This window comes from Aythya fuligula, chromosome 3, assembly GCF_009819795.1.
Source record: "Aythya fuligula isolate bAytFul2 chromosome 3, bAytFul2.pri, whole genome shotgun sequence".
Classification (NCBI taxonomy): Eukaryota; Metazoa; Chordata; class Aves; order Anseriformes; family Anatidae; genus Aythya; species Aythya fuligula.
This window is the reverse complement of record NC_045561.1, coordinates 109,122,888-109,137,563: the sequence shown is the minus strand read 5'-3', so window position 1 is coordinate 109,137,563 and position 14,676 is coordinate 109,122,888. Positions and strand designations below refer to the sequence as shown.

The 14,676-nt window shown below is 44.3% G+C and overlaps 1 protein-coding gene across 6 annotated transcripts in view; it reads left to right on the top strand.

Moving 5' to 3' along the window:
- The first annotated feature begins 11,881 nt into the window (after window positions 1-11,881).
- Window positions 11,882-14,676, top strand: part of PUM2 (pumilio RNA binding family member 2) — a 66,987-nt gene continuing 64,192 nt past the window's right edge. For all 6 annotated transcript variants that reach the window (XM_032185677.1, XM_032185675.1, XM_032185680.1 and 3 more), the window contains exon 1: window positions 11,882-11,954. The gene's annotated coding sequence lies outside the window, so the exon portion shown is untranslated. The remainder of the gene's footprint in view (window positions 11,955-14,676) is intronic.

The window sequence follows — 14,676 nt, the reverse complement described above, 5'->3', positions numbered from 1 at the left end:
ACCAAGCTGTAGCTTTAACAAAAATGAAAGGTTACTTTGTCTGTAGCAAATAAGTTTTTTAAGTCTCTCTAGTAAAGATGTGAGTTCTGAGAATAAATGTATGCACCTTGTTCTGCAAGGATGTAAATTAATGCATTTCAAGTTAATGGTTTGCAAAGTGCTGGAAAACTTGAAAGCAGGCACATTTGGCAGAATAATTTGTTTTACTGCTACTAAGTGAGAGTGCTCATCTTGTTAGCTGGTTTAGCTATCTGTAGCATATTCTTTTTAAAATTAGGTGACGGTGAAATCCTTCAGAGGTCTAAAGGCCTGATTTTTTTCTGCACTATAGACACTCAACTTCTGTGTGCATCCAGACATATATTACGTATATTGATCCAATCTGAAAATGTATTCACAAAACAGGGCTAAATCAATGCTGAAGGAAAACTTAATGTGACTACTGGTAGCTAAGCACCCTTCTGGTCAGGTTACAGAAATATTTCAATAACTGTTCTCCTGTTTTAATGAAGGGTCTTTTCTGAAGTGTAAATGCAGGGTTCTGTAAAGGAGCTGAGAGGAGCTTTTCAAACCTTTGCAGTTCTTGCTTGTACAAATAAAGGATTTCTAATCAAATGCTGTAGAAACAGAATTTCTTCAAACTTGATCATGTCAAAAATTTCTGTAAGACCACTCAGATAACACGGATTAATTAATTGGTATGTCAATAGCCTCAGTCAGTTCCTAAAGGGAATCTATTTCTAATCCCAAGATCATTGTTACTCAGTTCTAACTGCTGCTACCTAAGGTAATAATTAATCTAATTAATCATGATAAGGACCTGAGGCTATTCCTGTTGAAGCTGAGACAGTCTGACTTCTCTGGATCTTTTTCCATTGACTTTGTTCATTTTTTGGCAGGTATCAGCAGCGTGGAGTAGCCATAAGATATTATAAGATATAATTATAAGATATTATAAGATATAGTAGCCATAAGATTATTTTAGATTGGCACAACTATCAATGCATTTGTCAAAAACGGCTATATAAAAGTGCACCTCACCACTCCACTTCAAAAAAAAATATGCGTATGATCAGGAGTGAAAATAAAATACTGTTTTCCCTTCTGGGGAGTAGCAAAACTTTGTTCTTCAAGCTGTTGTGCAATAAATCTGCTACCCAAGCAACTCTCACTTTTCATGTACCTTTGACATTGCGATGGGTGGTTGCCATCTACTGGTCTCTGAACAATAAAGCAGCTTTGGCCAGTAAAATACGGCTCATTCTACATTAGGCTTTGATATCTTACATTACAGATTAAAAAGAAACCCTACAATAAAAGTTCTTAAATATTAATGTAGCACAAATAGAGAGCATACTGGATTCGTGGATGAAAATTCTCCACAATGCCATTAGGGTTATTTTTATCCCAGCAATAGCTACAAGGACTAGAGGAAGCTAATTTAAGGTAAAGGCCAATGTCAGTAGTAAGATCTAGACAAAACATGTGGGCAAGTATTTCGCAATATTTAATTTTAGGCCCCAGGAGTGGTATTTGGAACACAGCTATAGGTTTGGCTTCCCTGTACTGTGCTTGGGAAAGAGTTATAAATCTCACAGTGGGAAGTAAAAATAACCCACAGTCTGAGGATGGAGTGGCCAAAGCCATAGCCTGTAACTTCTTTCTGAGGAAGGCAACTCTTTATACCCACCAAAAAAAATAATAATGATAAAAAAAATGTGCAAGGATCAAGATTTTCTTCTTTAGAAAACAAACAAGCAAATAAACAAGTTGTGTGAGATGAGCTAACAGTTCAAGAACTCATCCAGGACATCAGATGTGGGTCCGATGGCCTTCTCTACCTGTGAACATAGGAAACCATGAATCCAAGAAGGATACCCTCGCCTCCAAAATGCAGCTTCGAGCTGTATTTGCAGGCAGATCTTGATATCTGTACTTGCAATATAAATAGAGACGCACTCTTGAAAAGAGGGAGGTAGGGAGTAAAGGCTGGGAAAGTGGAGCTCTGAAATAGGTCTTGAGCCCAGAAGAAAAAATGGGGGCAGAAGGAAAACCTGTCCCAGGTACCCTGTGTGAAAATAGCAGAAGGGAAAGAGGACTCATTTAGAGATGTCTGCCTGGAGGAGGGGTGCCCTAGAGTGTTGGACTCTGATCCCCTACCTCCCCGCTGCCTTCTGGAGCTGAGACCCAGCCAGCCTCACCCCAATGGAGTTGGTCTGGACTCACCAGGTCTGTCTGACCCAGGGGCCAGCAGGGCTTGGTTATCCCCCAGGGGTCAGCAAATAAACTCTGGCTGTGTTTCTAAAAATGCCAACGCCTGTGAGCTGCAGCTGGCAAAAGAAAACAGCTTGGGCTACTGGGAGTGGGATGAAAAACTAAGAATGCGTGGCAGCCCTAGGCTTCACAACCACAATAATCACTAAAACTGAGCTTGTGTAAGTTTGGACAGTAACTGCCTTTCCCTGTCACGTTACAATAGCATATCTGAGCCCTGGGGATTAGGAGGGAATCTCAAAAACAAGAACTTACCATAAACTGAATTAGCTTTTCCGGCCGGGTCTGCAGGCAGCTTCCAGCTGGGGCCTCCGAAAGGTGAGCTCGAGGTTGCTGCTGCTGCTCAGTAAGGGCTCAGCACGTCTTGGGTCTGCAGCTATTACACTTTGAAAGATTTCCTTTAGTTTCGCTGATCTTCTGCATGAAGAAGTAGTTGGTATCCCACATTTTGCCAATCAGATAGTAAATATTTTGGTTGGTTATCCTGTTGTGTTCAGGAGGAGGTTACTCGTGTCATTCTGTACCTTCTCTGTGCTGCCCGATGGAGCTGGACACAAGGCAGTAATAGCCCCACACCTCAGTGTTTCATGGAAATACGCTTAATTAAAAGAAATTACAGAAAATAGTAATGCAATGACACAAAACAAGAACCACAGCTGAAAAGAAAATAATTACTGTTTTCATCAGTACTGATCCCGCCACTGCTTGCAAAGGTCAGGAGTACTGACTTAAGTTTAAACAAATATCAAATAAAAATAGACAATTTCATTAGAAAGGTTTATAATTAAATTAGAAAAGATAATTCTGCTTCTAATATGGTTAGAATAGCATTCTGAAGGTAAGCAGGCAAATAAAAATTGCATTTTTACCAATGGACACTGCAAACATCAGAAGCCAATGCAACCAGAGAAGACCCCAAGAAACCCATGGAGGGAAACAGGAGAGTATCTGTGTAAGTGCTCATTCCCCAGGCTGCTGGAGTAGCAATTTCAACAAAACAAAACAAAAACTATCAGAAAACAACAGTCTTAGACTGATGCTGGCTCCAGAACTCCCTGCCTTGGCCTTGCAGACAGTTACTATACCAAGTGCTGTTGCTACATTTTCTTTCTCCCAGGAAGGAATACTATATTATTTTTTTTCCTTCATTTCTGTCCATATCTATATTTCCTGATTTTATATATCCATATACATACATAGTGTATATATGCATAAATATATAGTGTTCCAAACCTGTCCTGTTTTTTTTTTTTTTTTGTTTTTTGTTTTTTGTTTTTTGTTTTTTCCCTTTCTTTCTCTTCCTAGCATTGCTTTAAATTTGTCTTAATAATCTCTCGGCGTCTGTCTGCACTCTTAAGAATTCCTTTCAAATTTTGGAATTAATTATTTTTATTTATTAAGTTTAATTCAAAATTAGATTTTCTTGTGCTATATGAAGTCTGTTTTGCAGACTCATTATCAAATGAGTGCAGTCTTTCTAAATACCAGGATACAAATCAACATTTTCACTGAAAACTTTCTATTAAGAAAGATTAAAAAAAAAATAGAATTAAAACACGGCTGCATTTTCAACTCGGAAATTCTGTTTAATCACTTAAATTAACTCCTGAATTTATGAACAGAGGTATAATTGTAATTTAACTGACACTAAATTATTTATTATTTTTAAAACAATCTTTTACAACACATGCTTAGGGTTTAATCTATACGTTCATGCTCACTGTGTTAGGTATCACTCTATAACAAAACAGTGTTGTCTGTACAATTCTTTTTTTAAACATTGTAATATTACCGGTCAAAATCATTCAATTTTTTTCTTAGATGAAAAGGGGACAAAGCGACTGGTTGTATATAACTCAAAGCCTTCAAGACTTTACCAAAACTGACATCAATTTTTTAATGAACCCCTGTACTGTAAGTGACATTTTTGGTTATACTGGCTGTTAGAAAACAGGACGGAGGACTGGGTGAAGTGCAATTTGTTCAGTGAATTACAAGGCTGTGTTTTACACCCATAGAAAGAGCCACTCCTGCACTTTGTGCCTGCTCCTTCCTGCCCTGTGCAGCTGCAGTGTTGTGTCTGGGGGACGCAGCTGGGGGCCCAAAGGCTGCTCCCTTTGCCATTGCTGCTGTGACAGCATCTTCCTCCCAACAGCCCAAGTGCCGGAATTGCTGCTCGCCCATCTCCCACTCTTCATGCATCCAGCTCTGGTGGTGCAGCAGAGCAAAGGGCCCACGTGGGGACGAGGAAACACACTTAGAGAACCACACCGAGGAAGAAAAACAGGGTAACATGGCCTGCAGCAGCTCATGAAAGTTTCGTGGGCTGCCCCTCTGCCTGTTTACCTTCTTTTGGTCACCGTGTGAGTGCAGGGCAGGGCTGGGTTGTCTTATCCCTGCCTCACACTGCCATCTGCATGTGTGGCAGATCTTCCTGCCACTGTTCTTCCCCCCCTCTGGGGTGGGATGTGTTTCAGCGCCGCATCAGGCACAGCACGAGGTCAGGCTTTGCCCACGCATGCTCAAAACTTTTCATTTGTGGAGTAGTATGGGCTGTACCACGGGCTCCTGGCCATGCTCGGAACACTGCGAAGTCGATCTCCTAGGATAAGCTCAGTCAGGGACAAGGGGGCTCATCCTGTCTCCATGCTGGTTACTGCCTTGCTTTTCAAAAAACCAGGACAGGGGTTTAATTTTAACAGTCTGTTTAATTATAACCTTGCTTTGACTCTGCCAAATGTCAAGGAAAAAAAATAATGTTTGCCTGGAAAAGTCACATAGGTTATGATGCTCTTCTCTATCTGTCTCTGGCTGGTCCTTTATGAAGTTGGAACATGTATTTTGCACTTAATGGCTCGTCTTTCATGGCGTTACCAATAGAAAAACTAATGATCTTGGGAAGAAAGTGATGTGTTGAGATTGTAATTACTCCCATCTGTAGCTTTGGTTGAAGTTATAAATAGATACGAATAAAAGGATGAAATGAATTACACATCTTTTTGTGGGCCTTACAGGGGAAGTGTGTGTGGGAGAAGGGAAAAAAAATATCCTACCAGGTTATAATTCCATTTGTTATTTTCATTCGAGATTGTATGATGAAAAGGACTGTGCTTAAAGGCTTGCAGGATCCTTTCTGGTCCTAGATCATAGCTTCCTAATTGCCCTTGTCAGTGATGCAGTGAGCTGATAAATTCGTGACATAACGACGATGCCCAGGAATCCCTGTTAAGTCATACTGTTCTCTTGAATGCAACTGGGTGAATCTACAGACGTTGTCTTCCAGTTTTTAGCCCCTAGCTAAAACGAGTGGAAAAGGACTCTCATTTATACACGTAAAGTTCCTGTTTTGCAGTCCACCAACAGGATGCATTAGGAGGGAAGAAGAAGTTTTCCAGCCGAACTGGATTTCCGTCTGGAGCCAGCTAAAGCCAGTAGGCAGGGCAAGCCTCGGGCTGTGGGGTGTGGGCCGGTGCCTACTTTTCCTGTGCCAGGGGAAAGGGAATTGATTATTCCCCTTTGAACAGCTAATCTCTGCTTCCCACTTGCACAGCTCTTTGCCCCCAGTGGTACAGGAACAGCAAGGGCACAGCTGGGTGGGTGGTGGGTTCTTCCCCGAGCGGTTCCTGCAGAAAAACAAAGTGCTGCTCTTCCTTCTCGCCCCGCCTTTCCCATTTTCTGCCACAGACACGGGCTCGCCCTCGGGCCCCCACCCCTGTGCTGGGGGGCGCGGGTGCAGGAGCGGCTGTTGGGCCCAGATAGGAGATTAGGTGAAGACAGGTGTCCTGTACTGAAAGGGAGGGAGAGCTTATATCCTTGTGATGGCTTCTCTGTTTGGCTCTGTGTTTAACTAACTGCCTAGGAAGAGGAATGCATTGGAAACAGAAGAGGTACTTCAAAAGTCTGTAAAACCTGCAGATGTAGCTAAAGGTAAGCCCACATATGTATGAGTACACTGGCACTATTTATGCAATACTTTATGCAATACATGCATAACTTTGACACCTACTTCTCAGTATTACAGTGCTCGACCATTTTGTTTACGCTCAGGAAGCAAACTGGTATTTTCCTTCCTGAATCTCTGGCGTTGTGTATTCATTGTGTGATGCCTTGTTGCTCCGAAGGCACATTTGGCATAGAATATGCTTTGCATTCTTTATGTGCCAAGGAGGGCTCGTGGGTATGCCCTCACAGCAAAATGGCAAGCCAGAAGGGTGGCCTTTACCAGCTCTGAGTCGACGTGGCTGTGCTGCGTTTTGGTATTCAGATGATGTGTTCAGCCATGTAGACATATTCTGTTGCTCTTGGTCAGCCCTCTCGACATAGTAAGAACAGGAAATTCTGGGGAGCTTCAAGTACCATTAAAGAGAAAAGAAAAAAATACAGTAAATTACAACACAAGTGTAAGGATGTGTTGTAGTAAAATATAGTAATTACAACACAAGTGCAAGGACGATCACTGATGTCCAAGGCTGCCTTAAGCAAAGTCCCCTTGGTGCAGAGCTGGTTTTTTTGATCCCTGCAAGAAGAATCAGCTGAGGTCAGGAGGAGCAGTATTGGATACAGCAATAGGTGGTATAGTAAGAGGTGTTGCTGAAACTGAGAAGTGATAGAAGCACACAGTACTGTTGCAGATCTTTGTTCAAGTTTATCCTCTGTACTATGGCTCCTAATCTGTAAAGATTCAGAGAACTTCCAGTTCATTTAAGTTGCTGAAACTTCATGCAACAACATTACAATTTACAGATGTGCTTTTAGGATTTGTAGAATGGTTTTCCTTAACAGAAAAAAAAAAAAAAAAAAAAATTCCCATGTTCCTCCCACTCTCCCTTGTTCCGATATGTCTAAACTATCTTCCTCCTCTTCTAATTGCACAAAAGAAAATATTATCTTTTTTTTTTTTTTTTTTTTTTTTTTTCTTCCAGAGCTCGCATGATTACTTCCATTGCCTGGGATAGTTCTTTGAACTTCTTTCCCTTCTGTCAGAAATTAGAGTGTTTACTTATTCCCGCTTGATATATGAAATGAGTGAGAATCAATTTAATGCTTATCTTGGAGGCTTCATTCTTTGTACTGAGTACAATATAGGATCCTCAGTTCTGAGAGCCACGGTCTGCATTCAGTGTGAAGGGTTTCTGGAACTTATTTCTCCAATGGAAAGAAAAACATAATTCTATTGAGACATGCAGGCGTTTTTCTGGAGATAAGCACTGATAGCCACTCAGTTGTGAATGAGGTGAATATGAATCTAAAAAACAGCTGGCGTTATCTCTGACTTTGCCACTCCACAGCTATTCACATTCATGTACACGAAGTAATGTCATTAGTCACTCTTGTTCAGTTACAATGACCGACTCTGGTTGTTGTGACTCTGAGGTATGTTTATGAACTGTGTTTATACCTCAGCCAATTACCAGGAGGTGAATGACTCAGGGAGAAAAGCTGTCTTACTGGTGAAACAAGTGCTCAGCTGACACCTCTGCAATTCTAGCACAGACTTACTTGGCAAAGCACTTCCACAAAGGATACCTCTTGCTTGTAACAAGTTCGGGGAGACTTACTGCAGGGCAGCACACTCAGTTCAGTGACACCTCCCGTCACGCGTTCCCTTCAAACCTCTTGCAGAACAGCTCCTTTGGAAAAGATGATACATTTACAGAAGCAATGACCATCTAACTGAAAGATAGTTCAGCCTTCCTACATTTGGAAACAACAGCATAGTAATGAGAAAGTCCAAAAATTGGATCAGTGACAAAAGTTATTACAATTCAGCTTTGAATATTCTGGTGGTTCTAAACGGAAGCATCCTCATTTCTACTGGCTTAGTACCTTATGCCAATCCCTAGCTTGTCCAGAAATAAATAAATAAATAACCCACAAAAGAAGTTCTTCCTCAAAGAAATTTATAGTTGCATGGACAGGGGAAACCAATGAGCAATTTTGAGCAATATAGTGGAATTGGCTTTCAGCATGCTGATAGTGCGGCTGCTATTGAATGGTTTACAGGAATCATGCTAAAGGAAGGCCTTTTTGTAACAGTTTTTGTGTTGTTAAGTGAGGAATTTGAGGATGCTAAGGTAACTCAGAGGAGTTCTTCACCCCATACACACACGGAAAAAGGTTTAAAAATGTGTAGCTTTAACCATTAAAATTAGGAATTGCATACATTGGACCAAATGTTTCTGTATCAGAAGAGAGAGGACTGAGACAGGAGCAGGCCATGAAGTTTATAGGAATTAAGGCAACAGCATCAGCAAAAGCAACCGGACTGAAGAGTCAGCCCTGAGTTAGCCTGGTGAGTGGCTATGGCAGGGAACAGCTGTGCTTGTGGAGCAATGGTGTGACAAAAGGATGTGCAGGTGGGAAAGTCCCTCTGTATGAAGAGCCTGCAGCGTGCAAGCACAGCTCTCTGAGGCCCCAGGGAGAGGCTGGCCAAAGGGGACGTTGGGTGCACCAGGCTAAAGTTCTTATCTCAGTAAACACTCCCAAGTATCGTAGTCACCGGTGGCCTAAAACATGAAGTGCCAACTGATTCCTATAGCCACACATTTAGCAGTGTGTCTGGTGAATGCAGTATTTCAAAATTCCTTTGGTTTTGTTGTTGTTGGTGGTGGTGGTTTTTTAATTAACAAATTGTATGTCTGTTGACAAAGTGGAATCTAGGACTGTGCATTAGTTGCCCAGATGTACTATGCAGCATGTGGGACAATTAATAACTTCAGAACAGGATCTGCTCCTGTGGATGCACAAAGCATACATCTGGGTCAGCATATCTCAGAGATGTAGGTAACGAGGGTTGCTGAGGGTATATACCACCACTCCAGGGCCCTGCTCTGGAATGTGGACAGATAGCTCTAATCGCCTCAGATCTGCAGTGCTGTGCTTCCCTGTGAAGGCAGTAGGTAGGTAGTTAACTGTGGCTCTTATTTCAGAGAGCTGAGCCAGGCTCACCCTTTTATGACTGCTCCTCACAGGTAGTAGCATGGTAGTTAGCCTGCAAGGCCGGCAAGAAGATCTGAGACAAAGGAACTTGAATTCTTCTCTGCACCGTGACCGAGCTGCTCCCTAGTCCTGGAAGTGTAGGGGGGTTCACACTGGTTTAACTGAGTGCAGCCTTCCTTAGGAACGTGCTTCTTTCCTGGAGATGCTTTGAGAAGGTCTACCGTTTCAAGTTGTTTTATTTCCATGGAAAAATACCTCTGTTTTAATTAATTCAGGTTAATTATTTGCTACCATCCAAGATCTAACAGCCTGGTCTGTCAGAACTGCTGGCACACGTGGATGTCCTGGCACAGCAAGAGGAATTTTGTTCATGTGGAGAGTTGTAGGTCCTGAAGCATGTGGCTTTAGAAAACGTAGACATCTCCAGGATTAGACACTAGTGAGCGGGGATGGTTAGGACTGCAGCTTTCATTTTGAGTCAGTGCTCTTCGATTGAGTGACTTGCCCATGGTTGCACAGGTATACAGTGGAGGAAGGCAACATTATCCCAGTTTTCTGTCCTCATATACTTTTCTAAACTGTAGGCTGTACATCTGGTTAGTGTTTTTCATTGAGGATGATTATTTAAGGGGAAAAAAACCTGTTAGTTTAGTTTATCAGAAACATTTGGAGTGTAAGAAGAGCCCAGTCAGCTGTTAATACCTCCTTGAAAAAAAAAAAAAAAAAAAAGCTAAGAAAAGCATTTTGTAAGGGAGTGACACCAAGTTAACATACCTAAAGTATTAAGTACTTTTGAAGTTTCTTCTCAGAAGAAAGTAAGAGAGAAAGATTTTTTGAACTTTTTTTTTTTTTTTTTTAAACCTTAAAGATGTTGATAAACCGCAATGTATGTGGTTGTGGAATTTCTTTATTAGAAAAACACTTCAGAAAATAACAAAGTGATCGTATTTCTCAGAACAAATCCTGAACTGATCGCACTTGAGCATTTTTCTGTTTCTTTCTTGATCAGTTGGGGTTTTCCAGAATTGAGGAGCTCAATGTATAAGTTCTTCAAACATGTGCTTATTGTATACACGTTGAATTCTTCCTGAACAATTAATGCTTCATACAAGCACAGTTTGATGCTGATCAGAATTATCCAGGACAAACTGGGTCTCCAAAAGGGTCTGAGCTGTAGAGCTGGCCTAACATAGACCAGCTGCTGTTGTAACTTCGGGAGGGCAAGAACATTAGCGGGGTTTCTTCAGTCCCAGACTGCCTGCATGAAAGGAAGGTTGTGACTTGGGGCTGTAACTTGGAGGCCTTCTCTCCTCAAGCAAGCAGAGGATACGGCTTTCTGGCCCTGCAGCCTCCCTGGGGAGCCCAGAGGTGGCAGTGGGACAGGACGCTTGGGATCACAGGGATTAGCAGCATCAGACGTCTGGCTACTTAGCTGACTAGGATTAAACTGACGAATTCATCTTCATTTCTTGGGAAAACACTTCCAGCTCTATCGGGAGCCTGGCGCTTTTATGCTTTTAATCACATCTATAAACAGTGAAAACGGCGAGTTTTCTCCCTCAATCCACCCCTATTTTTAAGAACACGGTGGTCACAGACACCTCATCCCCTACGGGCTGCAGCGAGCGGCAGCAGACACGTGTGGCGTTCCTGCACCTCAGCTCCCTCCTTCTTGTCCTGTAGCACCCAGAATTGGCACTGGGACCACGGGCACTGGGACCAGGCCTCCCTTGTGCCTACGGGCGGCCGTGCTCTGAGTAACCCAGAACACGAGCCCTGACAGCTTGACTGTGGATGGTATCTGCGTGCCGCCTCCTGAAATGGAGTAGCGGGGCTCTGCTAGGAGCTGCTAAGAGGACAAAATAGCACGTTTCCTGACAAAACCCGTATTTTGAAATGCCACGGGCAGCCAGAGCCCCCTCTCTTTCTTTGGGGCTACTAAACGTGTGGGATTTAGGCTGGAACTCCGCGTGTCTGACAAACCCCCACCGCTTGCAGTGTTTATTAGCGTGGCGTACAAGGTCCAGTATCTAACTCTTAAGGGGAGGAAACGACCAAACCCTCCCCACACCACCACACACCAACTACCGGCGCGTTACTTTATTAATAACTCCGGCCATGCCTTTCTCTTTATTGTAAAAAAAAAAACAAAAACAAACAAACAAACGAAACGTGACCCGCCCCGCGAGCCGCACTTGGAACGAAACCCGGGGAAGTCGCCCATCACCTTTTCGCCCACCCTTTTGTCCCCCAAACCCCGGCCAGCCCCGGGGGGGTGCTGAGGGGGGCGTGAGGGAGGAGAAGGGGAAGGAGAAGGGGACGGCGAGATGGCGGCGCAGGCGCCCTGAGCGGCGGAAGGAGCCGGGGCCCGCCACCGCCTCCCTCCCGGTGCTGGGGAGCGCATGCGCTGGGGAGAGAGGCGGCGAGGAGGAGGAGGAGGAGGAGGAAGAGAAGGAGGAGGAGGAGGAGGAGGAGGAAGGGGGGGAGGGAGGTTTGCCGCGCTCTCGCTGTCCCTCTCCCTCCTCTCCCTCCGGGCTCGCCCTCCCGCCATGTTGTTGTGAGCCCCTCGCCGCGGCCGAGGGGGGGGTGGGGAGGCGGCAGGAAGGAGAAGACGCCGAGAGGAGGAGGAGGAGGGAGGAAGAAGAAGGAGGAGGAAGGAGGAGGAGGAGGAGGAAGGAGGGCGGGGGTGTCCCAGGGCCCGCTCCGGCTCCATCGCAGCGAGCAGCGCCGCCAGCCAGCCCGTGAGTACCCGCGGGGGAAGGGGTGGAAGAGCCGCGGCCGCGCTGCTTCGCTTCCCCCCCCCCCCACTCCCCCCCTTCTCCTCCTCAATCCCCCTCCTTTTTCCTTCTCCTTCTCCCAACCCACCCCCCTCCCTTCCTCCAGCCCCCTTTTGTCTCCGGGCTCGGCTGCGCGCCGAGGGAGGGGAGAAGCAGAGGAGGGGAGCGGAGGGAGGGGGCCATGTTGTGGCAGGTCCCCGGGCGGCGCGGGGCCTGCTCGGCGGCCGCCCGCGCCTCGCCGCCTTTGTGTCCTCCCGCCTCGCCGGGGAGCGGCGCCGAGGTGGGGACGGGGAGTGTGTGTGTGTAGGGGGGGGGAGGCATCGTGCTTAAAAAAAAAGGGGAAAAAAGGGAGCTGCCCCCATCCCGGGGTGGGTTTTGGGGAGGAATTTAGGGGGTGTGGGTGAGGGGGGAGCCGTGCTGAGGGGTGTTTGGGGACCCCCCCCCCCTCCCTCCCCGCCTCGTTGGTCGTGTGGGGTTGGGGTGAAGCAGGCTTTGTTTGGGCGGAATGGTGAAAACTTGTGGCTTTGTTTTTCTTTTTTTTTTTTTTTAAAAAAAACGCGTTTGGAGGGTGGAAGGAGAAGGCCGAGCGCTTGATAGAAGTCCTGGGGGTTTCATTTTTCTCCCGACCTGGACGCGCAGACAACAATAAAGAGGAAAAAAAAAAAAAAAGGAAATAAAAAAAAACAACTTGAGAAAAATGCCAGCTGTCCGAGTGGATCCGACTCACAGCTCGGGTTTTTAATCTCCTTGGCAGTCCTTGCGCAAAGATTGCTGGCATTGTTCTGTCTCGTGTTTTTCATAACCTCGGACTCCGGTTCCTTGAGAGAAAAGGAACAAATTTGGGATGCTTTCTGCCCATCCGCCCGCACGATAGCTGCCCACCCAAACATGCAGAGTATTTTTGGGGAGATGCGATGAAAGAGGTTTTTACCTGCTGGTTTTCGGATGCTTTTTCGGCGTGGTGTGGCAGGGCACGAGCTATGTAGGTCATGGCAAATGAGAATCGGGAAAACTTTTTTATATCGTCTAGTCGTTTGTCACTTGTACGCAGCGTATTAACGGAGTACTTGGAGGTTTCTTTTTAGTGTAGCTTTTATTCTCTTTGTTGAGCCTCAACTGAGAGGTGAGGCTTTTTTTTTTTTTTACTTATCCTCACTCGATGGTATGGATCTTGGGCTGTGGAACATGAGTGCGTTTGAGACGTAATTACTACCTCACGTTACCATTTTCACATATAAAACTTGGTTTTCTGTTATATTTAGCAGTGTCTAGGTCTAAAACCAAGCGTTGCCAACAGATGCAGCTTTGTGGAGAAGCCGAATTATTTTCTACCTTTCTCCGATCTACAACTCCGCCAATCCGAGCACAATAAATGTGTTAGCTTGCAGGGAGAAGGAGGCTAGACTGAAAAGGCACATGATAATTTGGTGGTGGTGTAGCTTGGGTTGTATGCTTAGAATGGCACAAAATCACCTGGTGGTTTTCTGAAGTGCTCAGAGAGTTGAAAATTTGGAATTTGTCCCAACAGAATGGTTAGTAGGCAAATGCATGTGAGAAACTGCTTGATAATGCACATTCTGTGGTTTATTCTGTGGATATTGCACGTAGGGAAGTATATTATTTGTGTAGTTTTTTTTCAGTGTTAACTGGAAATAGCAGCTCTTTTCTGTAGCATCACCCCACTACTTAATGTTTTTCTCCGGTGTTTGGGATCCTGGCACAGTGCTGAGGTAATTACAGTCATATCTGATGTCATGACTGAGTTCATAGTGCGAGAAGCTGTTGGCTGAAGAAGCTGGATTTGCCTGTGTTTCAAAGAGAAGCTCTCTGGTATATGTTGGATATTGTGTAGCATTGTGGTGCACTGAAAGCTTTGGGTATTTGTTTTCCTCGTGGTTTGTTCTCTGGAGAGTTTCTTTGCTGTGTTCTCATGGGGCAAGGTATTGCAGATGTTTGGGGCAAGTGTATTACCAGGACATCAGCTTGTAGAGTCCTGTGAACTAGATCTGATTTTCAGCAGCATTTTCTGGTTCAGTTTTCGGTTTATTTTTTCCCCCTTTGATTTATTGATATAAGTGTGCACTGAATAATCTGCATCTGTAGAATTTCTAAAAGCATTCTCTTTGATAACTTCATTCTTTTTCTTTGTGCAGTGGTTACTAAAACCCCAAAATGATTAGACCAAGTGCTTATACACAGAGGCAAGTAATGTAGTAGATTGTTTAAATTCCTGCATGTCTTCATGCCTTTTTTTTGAATGTGGAAGTACAAAAAGAAAATTTCACTGTGTATTGCACTAAAAAGAACCCTAAATTCTCTTGAATGTTATTTGTGTTGGGCTCTCCTGTGAAGCAAGCATTAATGCCTTGCTTTCAAAAATTTCTGATAGAAAATCTAGAAAGGAAACCACGCTAGGCTGTAGAAGAGACTTGCTTTATAAATACTTCTCGTGGTGTGTATCACATGTATAGGTATGTGAGTGTTATCAATCTTCTTTCTGTTCTGCAGTAAACTTAGTTGAAGATGCTTACCTCATCTGATGTGAATTTCCCCCACCCATAACATAGCTGTTGTCTTGATTATAACACACAATGCGACCGTTCCAGTGTTGTCACAAAGCCAGTGCCCAGGCTCCTGTCCCAGAAAAGGGACAAGAAGTCTTGCGCTTAACAGCTTGTTTCCTCCT